Source organism: Spermophilus citellus (genome assembly GCF_964194105.1).
Source record: "Spermophilus citellus genome assembly, chromosome: 9".
In the NCBI taxonomy this organism is placed as follows: Eukaryota; Metazoa; Chordata; class Mammalia; order Rodentia; family Sciuridae; genus Spermophilus; species Spermophilus citellus.
In genome coordinates this window covers 132758366-132780179 of record NC_138191.1, presented here as the reverse complement: position 1 = coordinate 132780179, position 21814 = coordinate 132758366, and the positions used below count along the sequence as shown (strand labels likewise).

Sequence of the window (21814 nt, the reverse complement as noted above, 5' to 3'; positions counted from 1 at the left end):
GATTACAGGCGTGCGCCACCATACCCAGCTAACAGCTACTGTTCTTATCCCCATTTTATAGATGAGGCAATTTAAACACAAAGACATTAAGTAACCTGCCCAAGTTCATAGAGCTATTAAAATATAGGAGGTGGTCTTTAAAACTGGGCAGTCAGGCTGCAGAGCTTGTCCTTTCACTGTAGCCTGCTGCAGAACACAGTTGATAGGTGCCATGTGATTACTTTATCCTAGGTCAATCTTGCTACTTAACAAAAATGTTGCACCTTTGTTCCTTATGTGTGTTCCTCCACTTCTGTTTTGGCCACTAGAACATCCAGAAGTTATTTCCTTGAAGAACTATTTCCTGGTTGGTGGTATAGTTCAGTGGTAGCACACTTGCCCACACCTGAAAGTTCAAATGCCAGAACTGCAAAGTGAGAGAGAGAGAGAGAGAGAGAGAGAGAGAGAGAGAGAGAGAGAACAAGTAAGCCTTCACTTTTTCACTTATTCATTCCTTCAAACCACACTGCATGTTTACTTCTTGCTTGGCATTGGAACCATGCTTGCCTGGAACCTACAGACGCCGTAGCATGTTCCGGACACACAGCTGTTCTGTTCCCCTGCTTCAGGTCTGCTCCCAGATAGATATGTTGGTACCTGATGGCAGAAGCAAGAAAAACGTGACAACAAGCAAGGTGAAACGGATACTCTGAGTGACATTTCCACGGCCTCCTAGGTCAGTTCACAACAGCCAGGTCACAAGGGCCAGATTCTGGCTTTGACCTGCCAACCAGGTAGGTCAGGTTAATGACATGATGTTATCCTTGGTTTAGACATTTACAAGCTTAGAGTTTCTGTTTTCATGAAGAATCTTTGCGGACTTAGACTGCCTGAATCTCTTAAGTTTTGGTTCTAAGGAGGGTGATTAATACTCTCACCCAGTCGTGGTGGCCATGCCTGTAATCCCCACAACTAGGAAGGCTGAGGCAGGAGGATAGAAAGTTTGAGGCCAGCCCCAGCAACTTAGTGAGACTCTGTCTCAAAATAGAGAATAAAAAAGGACTGCAGATGGAGCTCAGTGGAAAAGTGTGCCTGGGATCAGTCCCCAGTACTGCAAACACAGCCCCTCCAACAAACCCCATTCAACTTCCATGAAATTCCCATGAGACAGTTGTCCTTCATTCAGTACAACCATCTGGAAAGGTTCATCCTTAGCAAATAAACTCCTAGTGAAGCCAGATTTAAAGTTAGGTAGTCAGTGTAGTTAGGTAAATCAGGTCTAATACCGAGTGAAATCTAAAATGGAGGCCATGCTGGGAATGACTCAGGGGAAACGCAGGACAATTCATGGAATATTAATGAAGTCCCGAAAAGGCCCTAGGCCAAAGTCCACCTCAAAGAAGTGTTAACCAACAGCCCCAACAGATTTGGAGATAGCCCATCCCAGAGAAGTGATAATCCCATCCCAAAAGGTGATAATTAGGCCCACCTGTGTCCCACAGCCTCGGGCCTTCCAACCTACATTCCATCACCAAAACTATAAGAAGGGGAAACAACTGCACTTCCGCGGATTCCACCTCTTGGGTCCCCTTCTTCCTCCGGGAGAAGTCTTTTCTGCTGTCCTTTAATAAACTTCTAATTTCTCCTCTGACCTTGCCTTGGCGCGCTTCTCTGGTGTTATTCTTCAACATCGGGGAAGCAAGGACTCGTCACCGATCAACAGCGGTATCACTAGCAGGTCCTTCTGTTATACACTCATACTGGATGCACTTTAAGTAATAAGAAAGAAGAGGAAGGGAAGAGGGAGAAGGGGGAAGAGAAACAGCATTTTAATTTTGCTTATAATAAAGGTATAATTTATTGGAATATTTATTTTTTTAGTTGTAGTTGGACACAACACCTTTAGTTTATTGATCTATATGTGGTGCTGAGGATCAAACCCAGGGCTCCGCACATGCCAGGCAAGCGCTCTACCGCTGAGCCACGATCCCAGCCCTGGAATATGACTCTTGTTAGTATTTTATTTTTTTTAATTTTTTTTTTTTAAAGAGAGAGTGAGAGAGGAGAGAGAGAGAGAGAGAGAATTTTTAATATTTATTTTTTAGTTCTCGGCGGACACAACATCTTTGTTGGTATGTGGTGCTGAGGATCGAACCCCAGGCCGCACGCATGCCAGGCGAGCGCGCTACCGCTTGAGCCACATCCCCAGCCCTGTTATTTTTAATTTAACAACTGTATCGAGGTATAATTTATGTCTCACAAAATCCACACATTGGAAGTGTGCAGTTTGATAATTTTGTTTGTTGGTTGGTAACTGGGATTGAATCCAGGGGTGTTTACCACTGAGCCACAACCCCAATCCTTTTTGCTTTTTATTTTGAGGCAGGGTTTCACTAAATTGCTTAGGGCCTTGCTAAATTCCTGAGGCTGGTCTTGAGCTTGCAATCCTCCTGCCTCAGCCTTCTGAGCTACTGGGATTACAGGTGGGCACTACCATGCCCGCTCAGTTTAATAATTTTGGGAAGTTTAATTGGTTAATTTATTTAGAGATGGGAGTCTCACTTATATTGTCTAGACTGGTCTGGAATTCCTGGGCTCAAGTGATCATATCGCCTCTGACTTTTGAATACTGGGATTACAGCAGTGCCCCACAGTGCCTGGCTTAGGTCCCAAATTTATAAATGTATACAGTTATGCAACCATCCCCAGAATCCATTTCAGAGCAGGTCCATCACCCCAGAGTTCCCTCAAGCCTGTGTGTGGACTACTATAGTTATTCCACAGCCTTTTCATTTGGAGCACAAATATGAAACTCAGTTGGTGTGTTTATAATGAATACTTTTCATATTTTCTTTATTTCTGCCAAAGGCAAGAATCTGTATTTCTCTCATCTTCTTGCTATGAAAGGCCTTCAGTTCTACATAGATAGGAGTTTTGCTGTTGGGGCTGGGGATGTGGCTCAAGCGGTAGCGCGCTCGCCTGGCATGCGTGCGACCCGGGTTCGATCCTCAGCACCACATACAAAGATGTTGTGTCTGCTGAAAACTAAAAAATAAATATTAAAATTCTCTCTCTCTCTTAAAAAAAAGAGTTTTGCTGTTAAGTACTCAATATGCACACTAGTATCTAAATATAACTTCTGGGTGCAATATTTTGGGGTCCTTGAAAAAAAAAAATTTTTTTTGTCCTCTACCACGGAGCTACAACCCAGCTTTTTCTTAGAATTGTTCTTTTTTTTTTATTTTATTTTAAACAAGGTCTCACAATTTAGTGGTCCTCTTGCCTTTCCTGAGTAGCTGGAATTAAGAGCACGAGCCACCAAGGCAGACAATAAATGGAGTTTTCTCATCAGTAACAATAAACGGGCTTTTGGTCTAGGCTGTAAGTAACAGGTACATTCCCAAGCCTATTCCTTCCTCGAAAATGTTTTCCAACAGTCATAAAACTATAGGGAAACTTTTTGTTTCTGGGAGGAGCTGCAGATTTCTCTCTTCAGTGGGGCAAGTGCTTATTTTAGTATAATGAATGACAGGCAGATTGTGACACTGGCTGCCAGGGGACAATGAGCACCTACCGTGGGGCGCTCAGTACACTGAGCCCTGCACTCTTGTGCATGGGTGTGGGGAAGGGACATTGTGGTCCTCCCATTTTGCCTCAGCCATGACTGGAGTGGGGCTGGCCGCACCCTTGTGCTGCAGGTGGGCCCTGATTGGTTGTCATGGTCGGCATTTCCAACATCTTTAACTGATTGGCTCAGGGACGAGGAACGTGAACACAGTTGGCCCAATCATGAAACCAGGGAGAAAACTGAATAAAACCTCTGGCTCTACCTGCGTTTAATTATTTGCTTTTAGTTGGCTGTAAAAGCCACTACTTTTGGAGGTCATGCAGCTGAGAAATATATTAATAATCTCCCACCAGTTTTGCTATCGGCAACACCTCTGATGTATGGAAAGATGATGATGATTGCCTGTTACTTCCCAGGGACCTGAAGACCCCCCTTCCTCCCTTCCTTTTTGTGGTACTGGGGATTGAACCCAGGGGCACTCTATCACTGAGCTCCATCTCAGCTCTTTTTACTCTTTTTTTTTTTTTTTTTTTTTTTAATTTTAAGACAGGGTCTCACTAAGTTGCTGAGGCTGGCCTCATCCTTGGAATCCTCCTGCCTCACCCTCCTGAGAAGCTGGGATTACAGGTGTGCACCATGCCTGGCTAGAAAGCTCTTTGATTCATTGTACACAAATGGGGCAGAATTTTTCACTTCTCTGATTGTGCATGAAGTAGAGTCACACCATTCGTGCAATCATACCTGTATCTAGAGTCATGAGGTGTGTCTCATTCCACCATCTTTCATACCCCTTTGCCCCCTTCCCCCCTCCCCTTTGCCCCATCCAAAGTTCCTCCACTTAGCCCATGCACCCCTCCCCATATGGATTAGCATTCACTTATTAGAGAAAATATTTGGCTCCTGGTTTTTTGAGATTGGCTTATTTTGCTTAGCATGATATTCTCCAACTCCATCCATATACTTGCGAATGTTGAAGGCTGCTTTTGTTGAAACTATGACTCCTGCTTGGGCCTGTGCAGCTGTCCAATGGATGACCTCTCAATGTCAAGAAACCTGCTCTCAGACCCTGCTGATGCTTTCATTTCCTGAACATGAATCCTATGAAGAGATATGAATATTGACTACACCTGTGCAGACCACTGATCACCTTACCTTCAGTCACCTTTCCCCACTCCTTAAATCACTGTCCTTTATCCTATAAATACCTCTAACCGCTAGCCTGGGGGAGGCAGATTTGACTTACTCTCTTGTATCTGCACTTGGCTGCCTGACAAACTCTTACAGTACTCTTCACTTCAGTGATGGGCATATTGTGTAGCAGGCGAAATGGGCCTGGTTCAATAACAGTCAGAGGGAAATGTGCTTCCCCCTCCCCCCTCCTCCTCCTCCTCCTCCTCCTCCTCCTCCTCCTCCTTTTTGCTCTTCTTCTTTTACTGAAGGTAGGAAGAAGTTTCACTCTCTTTCTATTCTCCTCTGCCCACCTCCTATCCCCTACTTTCCTTTCTTCCTTGATTTTTTTTAATATTTATTTTTTTAATTTTTCGGTGGACACAACATCTTTGTTTGTATGTGGTGCTGAGGATCGAACCCAGCGCCCCATGCATGCCAGGCGAGCTCACTACCGCTTGAGCCACATCCCCAGACCCCTCTACCTTGTTTTTTGAACTAGAGATTGAACCATGGGTGCTTTACTACTGGGTCACATCCCCAGCACACCCCTCCCCTTTTTTTTAAGAGACAGGGTCTCACTTAGTTGCTTAGGGCCTCACTGATTTGCTGAAACTGACCTTGATCCTCCTGACTCAGCCTCCCCAACTGCTGGGATCACAGGTGGTTCAATAAAGTCCTTTAGGGGCTAAGCCAGTTTGAGTTAGGTTTTGTTACTTGCTTCCTAAGGACTCCTTACGGACATGCTTCACAATAGCATTGCAAGATACCTTGATATCTAAATTGCAGAATAAATAAGGTAAATTATAGAATAAGAAGTGAAGGCTGGAGATGCACAGCCACTGACTTGTACTCACTCTTGAGCCCACCGTGGTGACTGCTGTGTTCTCTGTTGTTGTTCTCCCATCCTGTGTAAGTGTCCCCTCATCCTGCACTTTGACTGGCACTGAATAACATCATGGGATTAAGGAAATAACACATATTCTAAATATTAAACACACAATATTAAATACACAATATGTATTCAAACACATGAGTGTAAATAAGCCACAAAAAACACTGGTGCACAGTAGGGAACAGTAATGTACCATGCATTTAACAAAGTTTTAAAAAAGGATTTTGAAAATTTTCACCACAAAGAAATGATAACTGTTTGAGGAGATAAATATGTTTAACATTATTTAAATATTACCAAAGAGGGCCAGGAATGGTGGCACACACCTGTAACCCAGTGACTCTGGAGGCTGAGGCAAGAGGATCACCAGTTTGAGGCTAGCCTCAGCAGCTTTATTATTATTATTTTTGTGGTACCATGGATTGAAGTCAGGGGCACTTGACTACTGAGCCACACCTCCAGCCCTATTTTGTATTTTGTTTAGAGACAGGGTCTCACTGAGTTGCTTAGTACCTCGCCTTTGCTGAGGCTGGCTGTGTACTTGCAATCCTCCTGTCCCAGACCCCTGAGCCGCTGGGATTACAGACGTGTGCCAATGCACCCAGCCCAGCCTCAGCAACTTTTAAGACCCAGTCTCAAAAGAAAAAATGAAAAGTGCTGGGGGTATGGCTTAGTGGTAGAGTGCCCCTGGGGTCAATCCCTAGTTTTGCCCAAAGAACCCCTACAAGAGCCATTATGCAATATGTAAACGTATCAAAGATTACATGGTACCACATTAATATGTACAACTTTTATGTTTTCGTGTATCAGTTTAAAAACCATGAAAAGGGAGAAGAAGTGGAGGGAGGGAGAAAAATTTAAAAAATATATATATATATATATGAAAAACATTGGAAGTGGTAATGTGGTAAATCCATCAAATAAAGAGACTAAGTTTTTTCTTTATTTTTGATGTTGTCAGGCCTGGTACATGCTTAGCTAAGTACACACTCCACCACTGAGTTACATTCTCTTCCCAAGACAATGTTATTTTCAAGAAGACAAAGGGGAAACATATGCCTAATTATACTGGGATTTGAAAATGAAAATATGTGGAACAAGCCATGTACAATGGCACACACCTGTAATCCCAGCAACTTGGGAGGCTGGGGCAGGAGGGTCATGAGTTCAAGACCAGTCTGGGCAACTTGGCAAAACCTGACTCAAAACAAAAAATGAAAAGGGACTGAGGGTGTAGTTTGGTAGTAGAGTCCTCCCGGGTTTAATCCCCAGTATGGCCATAAAAATATATTTTTATATATGTAATGTATATATTTATATATGTGTAAATATATATGCATAGCAGCATGATCTTTCATTACTAAAACCTAGAAAGATACGTTCAAGAGAACTATGAATAAAAGGTTATGATAGGGCTGGGGTTGTGGCTCAGTGTTAATGCAATTGCAATTGCAAGCCAGGATAATAACCCTCTAGATGCAAGGGTCAGGCTGTGATCGGGACGTGAGTGAGGTCTGGCAATGCTGGATTCCTTGGTTAGTTTGGGAATTATACAGGTTTTACTTTATAAATATTTATATGCACTTTCCTGTGTGCATATAATTGCACAATGAAAAAAAAAATTTTTTTTTTTTTTAAAGAGAGAAGAAGGGCTGGGGTTGTGGCTCAGTGGTAGAGTGCTTGCCTAACACATGTGAGGCACTGGGTTTGATCCTCTGCACCATATAAAAATAAATAAATAGGGGATGGGGACGTGGCTCAAGCGGTAGCGCGCTCACCTGGCATGCGTGCGGCCCGGGTTCGATCCTCAGCACCACATACCAACAAAGATGTTGTGTCCGCCGAGAACTAAAAAATAAATATTAAAAATTCTTCTCTCTCTCTCTCTCTCTCTCTCTCTCTCTCTCACTCTCTCTTTTAAAAAAAATAAAAATAAATAAATAAATAAAGGTATTGGGTCCATCTACAACTAAAAATATTTTAAAAATAAATAAATAAAAGAGAGAAAAAGATATTCCTGAGCAAATAAGCAAGAGTTAAAATTTTTTCTTCAATGGTTTGTTCAGCTATTTTATTCTGGGTGCAATTTTTGAGAACCCAGGCGCACCTCATAAAAGTCCAAGTGCAGAGAAATATACTAGAACATCATTTAGAAACCTGCTTGCTTCTCAGAATTATGCAAAGAAAACTGCATCCTGGAACTCATTTTAAACATGTATCAATAGTGATAAATATAAAAAAAGCTACTATAAATACCCCATTAAATAAGTGTTCAAATAAAGTAGGTTTATTTATAAGTATTTGTGTATCTCCTAATACAAAGATATAACATTGATGAAAACTTGTGGATTTTAAGTGGTTGCATAAAAATAGAAACAGGTCTTCTGTTTTACAATTTATGTGGCTGATTTAGCTTCTTTATAACAGTTCTGTTGTGTCTTACACTCACACACACACACACACACACTGCTGGATGCGGGGGGAGGTGGGAATGTGTTCTCTTATCCTTCTCTCACATAAAAGGTATGACCTTATAAAATAAAAGAAAATTGTATACACACCTTGTTTTCTTTGCCTTTACTTTTTTTTCCTTTGTTGTGCTGGGGATTGAACCCAGGGCCTCATATATGCAAAGCATACACTCTACACTAAGCTATATTCCCAGCCCTAAGTCATATATTTTTGGATAGTTTTCAAAATTGAATGCACAATTTCTTCCTGCCTCTCCTGGATCTGTTGTGACACCAGTCACAACATATTTGGAGCTATTGGAAATATTAACAGAAAGGAAGGAGAGGGAAAACAGTAGACAGTATTCTTCAGTTTTCAATACTATGTACGTTGCCTTTCTCCTCAAACCCCTTGCATCTGATATGATGAGTTTCATGTCATGTGAGCAGTTATCATTCACCATGTTCATCCCTTTCTCCTTTATTATTATTGTTCCTACTATTTTTATTATTTTGGTGGTACTGGGGATTGAATCTGGGGTGCTCTTACACTGTGCTACGTTCCCAGCCCTTTTGATGTTTTATTTTGAGACAGGATCTTGCTACATTGCTGAGGCTAGCCTCCAACTTGTGATCCTCTTACCTCATTTTCCCTAGTTGCTGGGATTACAGGTATGCCTCATAATTCCTGGTGAATTTTTGTGTTTTAAAGGGAAAAATATGCATATGTGCACACACACACACACACACACACACACACACCCTATTTATTTATTTATTTAGTGGTGCTAGGGATCAAACCCAGGGCTTTGAACATGCTAGGCATGTACTCTACCACTGAGTTACACTCCCATGGCCAAAATGTGGGAAATATTGAGATCACTGAAGGAGGTTGATTGGGTATATTTCCTTTAAAATATCTGCCTGCTTTTAGTCAGTTTGAAGTTATATCCTCCAAACCTGAAGTGATATCTCTTTTTCCTCTGGACTCTTTTAGTACTTTCTTTGAAATTTTATGACATTCAAGAGTTTCTACTGTGTATTATAGTTCAGTGTGCTTTGTGTCTCCTTGAATGTACGTCCCTTACCAGCAGGGTCATACCTGGCGAGTCGTGATTCACTAGCTCATCTTCGCATCTTGCCGGGTCTTTGTCCATTATGGTGTTCGATAAGTGGTTAGCAGATATAAGAATAGCTGAGGGACTGAGTCAGCAGCACTGGCTTTGTTTCCTGGCTTTGGCAACCACATTTGCTGAGAGCAGCAAAGGACCTATCATTAGGCACAACTGTGCAGCCCTACAGAAATAAAGTCCTGCCCCAAGCAAGAGGAATTCCAAATCTAAGCCCAAGTAAGGAGCGGCATATGTGAATTTCAAACAATAACATTCAGAGGCTTTAACTCAATCATAGGTACTACCAATGGCTATAGCCAGATGCCATATATGGTTGTCTACGTGCTTGTCATACGCAGCATCTGGCTATAACAGGCCAGACGCCTCCTAATTCAGTAGATAGTCCTTTTGAGCACACTGACTTGTTATATGCAAGAAGAAGGATAAAAATCTAAAAAATTGCTAGCACCAAATCCACAACAATGGCAGACCAGATCTAGTCCACAATAACTTCATCAAAGAAAAGATTTTGGGCTAGGATATAGCTTAGTTGGTAGAGTGCTTGCCTTGCATGCACAAGGCCCTGGGTTCATTCCTCAGCACCATAAAAAAACAAAACAAAACAAAACAAAAAAACAAAGAAAATTTTTTTTCCCCAAGAGGAAGTGAAATTAAAAAATATAGATTTTAGGAAGCCTAGGATTCAGATAATGTATAGAATCCAACCAATAATGTAAAGAATCCAACAGTAATGCTCTCATTAATTCTACTTTTACTCTAAATCTTCAATTTTCACCTCTCTTTTGTGAATTCTCAAACATATATACAAGATGTGCTATATTTCTCCCATTTATTTATTTATGGTGCTGAGGATTGAATCCAGGGCTTTGCACATGCTAGGCAAGCACTCTACCACTGAGCTCCATCCCTAGCCATTTATTTACTTAAAATTTAAGACAAGATTTTGTCAAGTTGTTCAAGCTGCCCTCAAACTAGTGATCCTCCCGCCTCAGTCTCCTGAGTCACTGTGATTACATGTGTGCACCACCGAACCCAGGTATTTCCCCCAATTTCTCTCTTTTTGAGGGGTGGAGGATGGGGATTGAACCCAGGAGCACTTTACCACTAAGCTACATCCCCAGCCCTTTTTAATAATTTATTTAGAGATAGGGTTTCACTGAGTTACTTAAGGCCTCAATAAATTACCGAGGCTTTGAACTCATGATTCTCCTGCCTCAGCCTCCCAAGCTGCTGGGATTATAGGCAGGTGCTACTGAGCCTGGCTAATTGGGCAATTTATAAAAAATAGAAATGTATTGTTCACTGTTCTGGGGGCTGAGAAGTTCAAGATCATGGCTGTGTCCTCACGTGGAAGAGGTAAACAAGCTCTCTCAGGTCTCTTTGATAAGGACACTAATCCAGCTCATGAGAAAAGAACTGTAATGGCCTAACCACCTCTTCTAGGTGCCAACTCTAAATACTGTCACTTTGGGGGTTGGGTTTCAACATATGAAACATATGGGGGTGGTTGACAGACATTCAGACCATAGCAGGCTTTTAAGACTCTACCACAGGAATGTGTGCAGCGGGCGGGAGGCATTGATGGTAGAGAAGAGAAGGGAGAAGTGTGAGGGCAATGTCCTTAAAGGGAGAGGGGAGGGGACCCAGAGTTCAGGTGAAGGGGTTGCCTTCTGATGGCAGTACAGAAAACAGAACATATTCACAAATGTAGGTGATCAATATCAGGAAGTTTGCTAGGTCTAGCTTTCTATCTCACTAGGAAGGCAATTTTTATTTTTATTTGGCAGTGCTGGGGCTTGAAACCAGGGCCTTGTGCATGATAGACAAGTGGTCTCCAGCTCAGGAAGACAAACTTCAACCCAGTGAGCGCTTGTGGTGATGGGCCAAAGGTGTAACTTATGCCGTCCCGGGGGAGAAATAAAGAATATCCACGCGTTTCTGCCCTAGTCAATGCTTTATTCCCTCAAATCACTCAATACAATTTTAATCAAGGAAATGACAATCCTTAATGCTAGTCACTGCAAGAGATAGAGTCAATTCACAGCAAATAATTCTAGATTAATTCTAAGCACTGCAAACACACTTCATCATGACAGGCTCATGACAGACATTCCCTCCGCATGCTAAGTTCAACTGTCAGATCAAAAGTCTCAAGCCTTAGGCTCTAAGTCCAGCAGATGCACACTCACTCAGACCTCGGTGATTAGGTCAGGAACCAAGGCAGGCTTCTCCTGGGGTGGAGCTGACTGTTAGGTTGGTTTGAGGTGCTAAGGGAACAAAGTACCAGGCAACCTGTGCGCGCGAAAGAACAACCCATCAGGCGCCAACAGACAAGCAGTGACAGTGCCTCCTAACCATCTGTCAATCAGGGGGGTCTCCTGACCAATCGTCAAGGGACACGGATCTCAGCAAGAACCCCGACCAGGTGGACAAGGGACTCTAAAAGCCTCCCTTTCCTATCCCAAGCCCTCCCCTCCTGCCCTAAACCTATTAAAATTCCAATCTGGCTGAGCCTGGGTGAGACTTCTACCCCACCCAGAGGCTCTGTTGGAAGGGAGGGTCTTGCCCGGGAGCAAATCTCCATAAAGCCTTGTTCAGCTACTTTTTACCTGCCTCCTTTTTGTCACGGGTGCCTCAACTTACACTGATGGCTGGCTGAGGTGGCAGTCCTAGGGAGAAGTTGCGTCTCTCAGCAGGGTCAAGATGTGGCTGAAGAGTTTGAGAGCCGTGAGGAAGACGCAGAGGATCAGGCAAGGATGAATAGTGTTGGGATGTGAGTCCAGGTCCTCATCAGGCTCTCAGTGTGAGGGCATTGAAACGGTAAAGTTTCTAAGCTGGAAACCTTGAATTAAAATATAAAAGATTAGGTACTATTAAGTTCCTCGGTTACACCCAGATTCCGGAGATAGTTAAGACAACGCCCTACTGGCCATTCAGCCTAGGGCCCTGTGCAGTTTGTCACGGGGCCCGAACCAATCAGTTTGAATGTGTACCCAGTTTAGAAGTGACCAAGTACCCCTGCCCAGCCTGTTCCCGCCAATGAATGGACTAATCATGTATCAGAGTTGTTGTTCAATTTTCCCGCACCTCATGATGATTTGTTCTGATGTATGCAAAGCCCCCCCCTCCCCGCGCCCTCTCCAAAAAGTGTACTTAAGCTCTGCTTCACCTCTGCTCTGGACTCTGGGCTGCTCTCCCTTCTTGAGTGAGCAGAGTCCCACCGCGCTGGAACGGATCCAATAAATCCCCCTTGCCATTGCATGAAGCTAGTCTCGTGGTCTCTTTCTCCGACGTTTCACCGGACCCTTACATTTGGTGCATTGGCCTGGAACTGCACATCTCCAGACAGGGAGACCTAACGAACTGCTTCGGGGGTAAGTAAGGCGCCTCTCTCTCTCTCTTTCTCTCTCTCTCCCCTCTCCTTCTTCTCCTTCTCTCCCCCTTGTTCTTCTTTCGCAATTGCTCAGGTGCGATCGCTCAGGTTTGGTCTCTGGCGGGTCAATGGTGGGCGTAAGTACCCAAAGGGGCATAATCTCTCAGAGCCTCGGGTGGGGTTGGCAGTGTGTGTGTGTGTGTGTGTGGCTGTCAGTGGAGAGCGTAAGCTCCCCCTGGCGGTGACTGGCAGACGGGCCTCAGGAGTCACAGGCCACGCCCCCAAGGGACGCTTTGGGGGACTGGGGGGGGGACGGAGGTGCTCCCCATCAGGTAGAGGGGCGGATGAACCCTCGTCGGTGTATTTTACTGCCAACCCGTCTGGTTTTGCCGGCAACTCTTTCTGTTGAATTCACTGTCTGTCTTTAATTTTTGCTTCTGAATTTGTGTTAAACGTTTATTGTGTGTGTCCGTGTTTGTGTCACGTTTGTATTGTCTCTCTGCGTTTCAGCAGGGGCCGCATGGCCATCCAGATCATGGCTTCTAACCTTTCAGGACCTCTGCGAATCTCTTCCTGCATGGGTGGGGTCCGCACAGTGTGCTGGGATCTGCGGATCTGTCCCGGAATCGGGGGTGAGGTCAGCGGGGGAATTGTGAATTCAGTCATATTTGTTTGCTGTGAAGTTGTTTCAGTTGATGGAAGAGTTGCAGGAGTTGTAGAACTTTCAGTTGCCACACTGGGCAGTGCAGTCAGGGTAACTGTCACGTCTGGAGGTTGGACTCCAACACTAGATGACTCCGACACCAGAGCTGTACTTATCGTTGGAAGTGTAATCCCATAATATACAGGAGGTTTTGCTATAATCTCTTTATATGGCTCTGGAAGCTGAATTGGCTTCCCCGGCAAGGTTTGAGAAGACGCAACATCAATGTTGGGTTTTGAAGTTATGGTAATTTCCACTTCAAAAGATTGAGGCATGACCGAAGTTTCCTCGTGGTTGATTTGAGGATTTGTAGTCTCTTGGTATGGACGTGGAAATGTCACATCAGGGGGCTCTGGAGGAAGATTTGTAGTTTCCAGATCTAGATGTGGAAATGTTGTCTCCGGGGGGTTTGGAGGAGGATTTGTAGTCCCCTGGTGAGGACGTAGAAGTGTTACCTCATGGGGCTTTAGAGGAAAAGCTGTAGAATGTTCAACCCCCACATTGGGCTCTGGAGTTATGGTGATTTCCACGTCGTGGGGCTTTGGAGGAAAAGCTGTAGGATGTTCAACCTTGACATTGGGCTCTGGAGTTATGGTGATTTCCACGTCGTGGGGCTTTGGAGGAAAAGCTGTAGGATGTACAACGCCCACATTAGGCTTTGGAGTTATGGTGAGTTCCACATAGTGGGGCTTTGGAGGAAAAGCTGTAGGATGTTCAAACACCAAATTGGGCTCTGGAGTTATGGTGATTTCCACGTCGTGGGGCTTTGGAGGAGCTGTAGGATGTTCAACCCCCACATTGGGCTCTGGAGTTATGGGGAGTTCCACATAGTGGGGCTTTGGAGGAAAAGCTGTAGGATTTTCAACCCCCACATTGGGCTCTGGAGTTATAGTGATTCCCACATCCTGGGGCTTTGGAGGAGCTGTAGGATGTTCAACCTTCACATTGGGCTCTGGAGTTATAGTGATTTCCACATCCTGGGGCTTTGGAGGTAAAGTTGTAGGTTGTTCAACCCCCACACTGGGCTCTGGAGTTATGGTGAGTTCCACCTCGTGGAGCTTTGGAGGAAAAGCTGTAGGTTGTTCAACCCCCACATTGGGCTCTGGAGTTATGGTGAGTTCCATGTCCTGGAGCTTTGGAGGAAAAGTCGTAGGTTGTTCAACCCCCACATTGGGCTCTGGAGTTATGGTGAGTTCCACGTCGTGGGGCTTTAGAGGAAAAGCTGTAGGATTTTCAACCCCCACATTGGGCTCTGGAGTTATGGTGAGTTCCACGTCGTGGGGCTTTAGAGGAAAAGCTGTAGGATTTTCAACCCCCACATTGGGCTCTGGAGTTATGGGGATTTCCACGTCGTGGGGCTTTAGAGGAAAAGCTGTAGGATTTTCAACCCCCACATTGGGCTCTGGAGTTATGGTGAGTTCCACGTCGTGGGGCTGTAGAGGAAAAGCTGTAGGATGTTCAACCACCACATTGGGCTCTGGAGTTATGGGGATTTCCACGTCGTGGGGCTGTAGAGGAAAAGCTGTAGGATGTTCAACCACCACATTGGGCTCTGGAGTTATGGGGATTTCCATGTCGTGGGGCTGTAGAGGAAAAGCTGTAGGATGTTCAACCACCACATTGGGCTCTGGAGTTATGGGGATTTCCACGTCGTGGGGCTGTAGAGGATGTTCAACCACCACATTGGGCTCTGGAGTTATGGGGATTTCCACATAATGGGGCTGTAGATGATTTTCAACCACCACATTGGGCTCTGGAGTTACGGGGATTTCCACATAGTGGGGCTGTAGAGGAAAAGCTGTAGGATGTTCAACCACCACATTGGGCTCTGGAGTTATGGGGATTTCCACGTCGTGGAGCTTTGGAGGAAAAGCTGTAGGTTGTTCAACCCCCACATTGGGCTCTGGAGTTATGGTGAGTTCCATGTCCTGGAGCTTTGGAGGAAAAGTCGTAGGTTGTTCAACCCCCACATTGGGCTCTGGAGTTATGGTGAGTTCCACGTCGTGGGGCTTTAGAGGAAAAGCTGTAGGATTTTCAACCCCCACATTGGGCTCTGGAGTTATGGTGAGTTCCACGTCGTGGGGCTTTAGAGGAAAAGCTGTAGGATGTTCAACCCCCACATTGGGTTCTGGAGTTATGGTGATTTCCACATAGTGGGGCTTTGGAGGAGCTGTAGGTTGTTCAACCACCACATTGGGCTCTGGAGTTATGGGGATTTCCACGTGGTGGGGCTGTAGAGGAAAAGCTGTAGGATGTTCAACCACCACATTGGGCTCTGGAGTTATGGGGATTTCCACGTCGTGGGGCTGTAGAGGATGTTCAACCACCACATTGGGCTCTGGAGTTATGGGGATTTCCACGTCGTGGGGCTGTAGAGGATGTTCAACCACCACATTGGGCTCTGGAGTTATGGGGATTTCCACATGGTGGGGCTGTAGATGATTTTCAACCACCACATTGGGCTCTGGAGTTATGGGGAGTTCCACTTCCACAGGTTTAAATGTAAAGCTGGGTACTGTTGAAAAATGAACTTGATTCTCAGTTAGGACCTGTGGCTGAGTTGAAGTTTCTTGTGTTGGAATTATTCCTTCTTGATACGTTGGAAGCAAAGTTGAAGTTTCCTTCATGGTTGGAAAAACAAATACAGGGACCGTTGGAAGAGATATATGGTACGTTCCAATAGCCATAGGGAACAATGAAAGAGCTACAGGCTTCTTCTCAGCTGTAGAATGTTTAGTGGGTTTTGGAGTTGAGGTGAGTTCCAGGTCCAAAGGTTGAAATGTAACACTGGGTGATGTTAAATCCTGAGCTTTATTCTGACTTAGGACCTGAGTTGAAGTTTCCATCTGAGTTGTGGTTGCTTGTTGGGCTGAAGAAAATCCAAAGTTTTCAGGGAATCCTGGAGACTGGGAAGGGGCATTAGACTGGGTTGGATAAAATGTAACTTGGTGGGTGAAACTGGCTCAACTTCTTTAGTGGCTTCTGAAGATACAGTAACTATCAGAGCCACATGTTGAACTGTGGTTTTAGGCAAATCTGAAGACCCACTTCTGAACATTACTTCTAGATCTTGAGGTGAAAATGACATGGAATCACTGAATGAAGCAATAGTCGAGAGAAATGTGGATTCTGGAGGTTTAGTTGGGAGTGTTTCCTGGACTGGTGGAAGTTCAACACTCACGGGGGGCGTTGAGGGCAGAGATGAGCTCTCCTGCTGACTTGATAAAGATTCCTCAGGCAGCTCTTCAAGCTGACTGGGGACCTCTTGATCAATTGGAGGTTGTTCCTCCTCTAGAGGGGGGCTTGGCTGAGGTTCCAACTGCTCAGGGGACACTGAGGACTCATCTAGGGTCTCCTGTTGCGCTGAAGTTTCAACCTCATTATTCAATTCTGGAGTAGGAGACTCAGCTTGATCAGAACCTAGAGAAGAACCTGTCACATCCTCACCTTCTGGAGGTTGACCTACATCGTTAGGGAGCTCTGGAGGCACAGTTGGGGCTTCAGGCTGGGATGCAGAAGGTCCTAACTCATTAGTTGGAATTGAGGGAGGAACTATAGCCTCACCATTGATCACAGAAGTTCCCACCTCTGTAGTGGGTTCAGGTGTTATAGTAATCAGTACATCTGCAGGTTTACCAGTCACACTGGGCAAGTCTAGAGGTTGCACTGGTACTTCCAGCTGGCTTTCAGAAGACTGGTCCTCCCCAGGAGACTCAGAAGGCTGAGTTGGGGTCTCTTGCTCACTGAGAGAGGGTTCAGTCTCCACAGGAGGGCCCGGAGGCTGAGCTGGGGTCTCTTGCTGGGTTAGAGAAGGTTCTACCTCCTCAGCATACTCTGGAGGCTGAACTGGGGCCTCCTGAACTGGGGCTTCCTGAACTGGGGCTTCCTGAACTGGGGCTTCCTGAACTGGGGCCTCCTGAACTGGGGCCTCTGGCTGAACTGGGGCCTCCTGAACAGAGGCCTCTGGCTGAATTGGGGCCTCCTGCTGGGCTAGAGAAGATTCGGCCTCCTTGGTAGGTTCCGAAGTTATGGTAATTTCCACGTCTGCAGGCCTACCTGTAACACTGGGCAAGTTATAATCATGAACTTGATCCTGACCTAGAGATGGAACTACAGGTAGAGTTGGTAGAGTTTCAGCTATATTCTCCATAGGGGACTTGGGAGCTTGAACTGGAGTCTCTTGCTCAGATAAAGAGGGTTCAGAGAGCTCTGAAGTCTGAGCTGGAGCCTCTTGTTGGGTTGATGAAGGTTCTACTACTTCAAGACCCTCTGAAGGCTGGGTTGGGGCCTGCTCCTGGCCTGAAGGAAGGTGAATCTCTTTATCTGCCTGCGGAGTTACGGTAACCAGATCTGCAGGTTTACTTGTGACAACTGGCTGAGTGTCACTTCTTAGAGATGAAAGTTTATGATGCATTGATGCTTCACCTCCTAGAGCCTCCTGGTCCTCAGGAACTTCTTGCTGGGACGAAGAGGACTGGAGCTCCTCAGGAGTCTCTTGGGCCTCCAGAGAAGGTTCAACCTGGTCAGGAGTTTCTGGAGACTCATCTGAGTTCTCCTGGGATTCCGGAGGTAGGTTGCCAGAATAAGCTACATCTGTACTTGGATATACATAATCATCCTGCAAGTTTTTTTGAAGCTGAAGTTTTGCAAATTGCTTTGGAGTTCCACCAACAACTTTAGCAAATCTCGGATGCTGAGCTACATCCTTCTTCAGATTCAGTGGTGAAACAATAAACTTTGCTGCTTTTGAACTCTGGCTATCTAGAGGTGGAACAAGTACTTCAAATGACTGGTGATCTGTAGACTGATCTAGATTGACAGTATGAATCTTACTTTTGAGTAAGGTAGAGCTAGGACCTGATTCTGATCCCCATCTAGCATTGGAACCAATTCTGGGAGCCTCTCTTGCCGAATTAGTTTGTCTTGATGCAGATCCTGACGTGGAACAGCAAACTGATCTACCTCTGGGGGCGGCTCTCCAGGTGAATCCCTGCCCAAGAATGGAAGCAAACTGTCAGTTAACTTCTGTGGTGAGTCCAACATCTGGGAGCGAGCAGAGGACCCCAGGTCATCAAAGCCTCCCGGGTACTTAAGCTCTGCTTGACCTCTGCTCTGGGCTCTGGGCTGCTCTCCCTTCTTGAGTGAGCACAGAGTCCCAGCGCGCTGGAACGGATCCAATAAATCCCCCTTGCCATTGCATGAAGCTAGTCTCGTGGTCTCTTTCTCCGACGTTTCGCCGGACCCTTACATTTGGTGCGTTGGCCGGGAACTGCGCATCTCCGGACAGGGAGACCTAACGAACTGCTTCGGGGGTAAGTAAGGCGCCTCTCTCTCTCTCTTTCTGTCTCTCTCCCCTCTCCTTCTTCTCCTTCTCTCCCCCTTGTTCTTCTTTCGCAATTGCTCAGGTGCGATCGCTCAGGTTTGGCTCAGGTGCGATCGCTCAGGTTTGGTCTCTGGCGGCTCAATGGTGGGCGTAAGTCCCCAAAGGGGCATAATCTCTCAGAGCCTCGGGTGGGGTTGGCAGTGTGTGTGTGTGTGTGTGTGTGGCTGTCAGTGGAGAGCGTAAGCTCCCCCTGGCGGTGACTGGCAGACGGGCCTCAGGAGTCACAGGCCACGCCCCCAAGGGACGCTTTGGGGGACTGGGGGGGGGACGGAGGTGCTCCCCATCAGGTAGAGGGGCGGATGAACCCTCGTCGGTGTATTTTACTGCCAACCCGTCTGGTTTTGCCGGCAACTCTTTCTGTTGAATTCACTGTCTGTCTTTAATTTTTGCTTCTGAATTTGTGTTAAACGTTTATTGTGTGTGTCCGTGTTTGTGTCACGTTTGTATTGTCTCTCTGCGTTTCAGCAGGGGCCGCATGGCCATCCAGATCATGGCTTCTAACCTTTCAGGACCTCTGCGAATCTCTTCCTGCATGGGTGGGGTCCGCACAGTGTGCTGGGATCTGCGGATCTGTCCCGGAATCGGGGGTGAGGTCAGCGGGGGAATTGTGAATTCAGTCATATTTGTTTGCTGTGAAGTTGTTTCAGTTGATGGAAGAGTTGCAGGAGTTGTAGAACTTTCAGTTGCCACACTGGGCAGTGCAGTCAGGGTAACTGTCACGTCTGGAGGTTGGACTCCAACACTAGATGACTCCGACACCAGAGCTGTACTTATCGTTGGAAGTGTAATCCCATAATATACAGGAGGTTTTGCTATAATCTCTTTATATGGCTCTGGAAGCTGAATTGGCTTCCCCGGCAAGGTTTGAGAAGACGCAACATCAATGTTGGGTTTTGAAGTTATGGTAATTTCCACTTCAAAAGATTGAGGCATGACCGAAGTTTCCTCGTGGTTGATTTGAGGATTTGTAGTCTCTTGGTATGGACGTGGAAATGACACATCAGGGGGCTCTGGAGGAAGATTTGTAGTTTCCAGATCTAGATGTGGAAATGTTGTCTCCGGGGGGTTTGGAGGAGGATTTGTAGTCCCCTGGTGAGGACGTAGAAGTGTTACCTCATGGGGCTTTAGAGGAAAAGCTGTAGAATGTTCAACTCCCACATTGGGCTCTGGAGTTATGGTGATTTCCACGTCGTGGGGCTTTGGAGGAAAAGCTGTAGGATGTACAACGCCCACATTAGGCTTTGGAGTTATGGTGAGTTCCACATAGTGGGGCTTTGGAGGAAAAGCTGTAGGATGTTCAACCACCAAATTGGGCTCTGGAGTTATGGTGATTTCCACGTCGTGGGGCTTTGGAGGAAAAGCTGTAGGTTGTTCAACCCCCACATTGGGCTCTGGAGTTATGGTGAGTTCCATGTCCTGGAGCTTTGGAGGAAAAGTCGTAGGTTGTTCAACCCCCACATTGGGCTCTGGAGTTATGGTGAGTTCCACGTCGTGGGGCTTTAGAGGAAAAGCTGTAGGATTTTCAACCCCCACATTGGGCTCTGGAGTTATGGTGAGTTCCACGTCGTGGGGCTTTAGAGGAAAAGCTGTAGGATGTTCAACCCCCACATTGGGTTCTGGAGTTATGGTGATTTCCACATAGTGGGGCTTTGGAGGAGCTGTAGGTTGTTCAACCACCACATTGGGCTCTGGAGTTATGGGGATTTCCACGTGGTGGGGCTGTAGAGGAAAAGCTGTAGGATGTTCAACCACCACATTGGGCTCTGGAGTTATGGGGATTTCCACGTCGTGGGGCTGTAGAGGATGTTCAACCACCACATTGGGCTCTGGAGTTATGGGGATTTCCACATGGTGGGGCTGTAGATGATTTTCAACCACCACATTGGGCTCTGGAGTTATGGGGAGTTCCACTTCCACAGGTTTAAATGTAAAGCTGGGTACTGTTGAAAAATGAACTTGATTCTCAGTTAGGACCTGTGGCTGAGTTGAAGTTTCTTGTGTTGGAATTATTCCTTCTTGATACGTTGGAAGCAAAGTTGAAGTTTCCTTCATGGTTGGAAAAACAAATACAGGGACCGTTGGAAGAGATATATGGTACGTTCCAATAGCCATAGGGAACAATGAAAGAGCTACAGGCTTCTTCTCAGCTGTAGAATGTTTAGTGGGTTTTGGAGTTGAGGTGAGTTCCAGGTCCAAAGGTTGAAATGTAACACTGGGTGATGTTAAATCCTGAGCTTTATTCTGACTTAGGACCTGAGTTGAAGTTTCCATCTGAGTTGTGGTTGCTTGTTGGGCTGAAGAAAATCCAAAGTTTTCAGGGAATCCTGGAGACTGGGAAGGGGCATTAGACTGGGTTGGATAAAATGTAACTTGGTGGGTGGAAACTGGCTCAACTTCTTTAGTGGCTTCTGAAGATACAGTAACTATCAGAGCCACATGTTGAACTGTGGTTTTAGGCAAATCTGAAGACCCACTTCTGAACATTACTTCTAGATCTTGAGGTGAAAATGACATGGAATCACTGAATGAAGCAATAGTCGAGAGAAATGTGGATTCTGGAGGTTTAGTTGGGAGTGTTTCCTGGACTGGTGGAAGTTCAACACTCACGGGGGGCGTTGAGGGCAGAGATGAGCTCTCCTGCTGACTTGATAAAGATTCCTCAGGCAGCTCTTCAAGCTGACTGGGGACCTCTTGATCAATTGGAGGTTGTTCCTCCTCTAGAGGGGGGCTTGGCTGAGGTTCCAACTGCTCAGGGGACACTGAGGACTCATCTAGGGTCTCCTGTTGCGCTGAAGTTTCAACCTCATTATTCAATTCTGGAGTAGGAGACTCAGCTTGATCAGAACCTAGAGAAGAACCTGTCACATCCTCACCTTCTGGAGGTTGACCTACATCGTTAGGGAGCTCTGGAGGCACAGTTGGGGCTTCAGGCTGGGATGCAGAAGGTCCTAACTCATTAGTTGGAATTGAGGGAGGAACTATAGCCTCACCATTGATCACAGAAGTTCCCACCTCTGTAGTGGGTTCAGGTGTTATAGTAATCAGTACATCTGCAGGTTTACCAGTCACACTGGGCAAGTCTAGAGGTTGCACTGGTACTTCCAGCTGGCTTTCAGAAGACTGGTCCTCCCCAGGAGACTCAGAAGGCTGAGTTGGGGTCTCT

At 45.9% G+C, this 21814-nt stretch overlaps 1 long non-coding RNA gene across 1 annotated transcript in view; it reads right to left on the bottom strand.

Moving 5' to 3' along the window:
* Positions 1 to 1562: 1562 nt before the first annotated feature.
* Positions 1563 to 21814, bottom strand: part of LOC308656114 — a 36499-nt gene continuing 16247 nt past the window's right edge. Inside the window, exons 2-4 of the long non-coding RNA XR_014023602.1 lie at positions 5572 to 5660; positions 4509 to 4645; positions 1563 to 1748 (exon numbers count right to left, since the gene is read on the bottom strand). This is a non-coding gene — a long non-coding RNA (uncharacterized lncRNA). The remainder of the gene's footprint in view (positions 1749 to 4508; positions 4646 to 5571; positions 5661 to 21814) is intronic.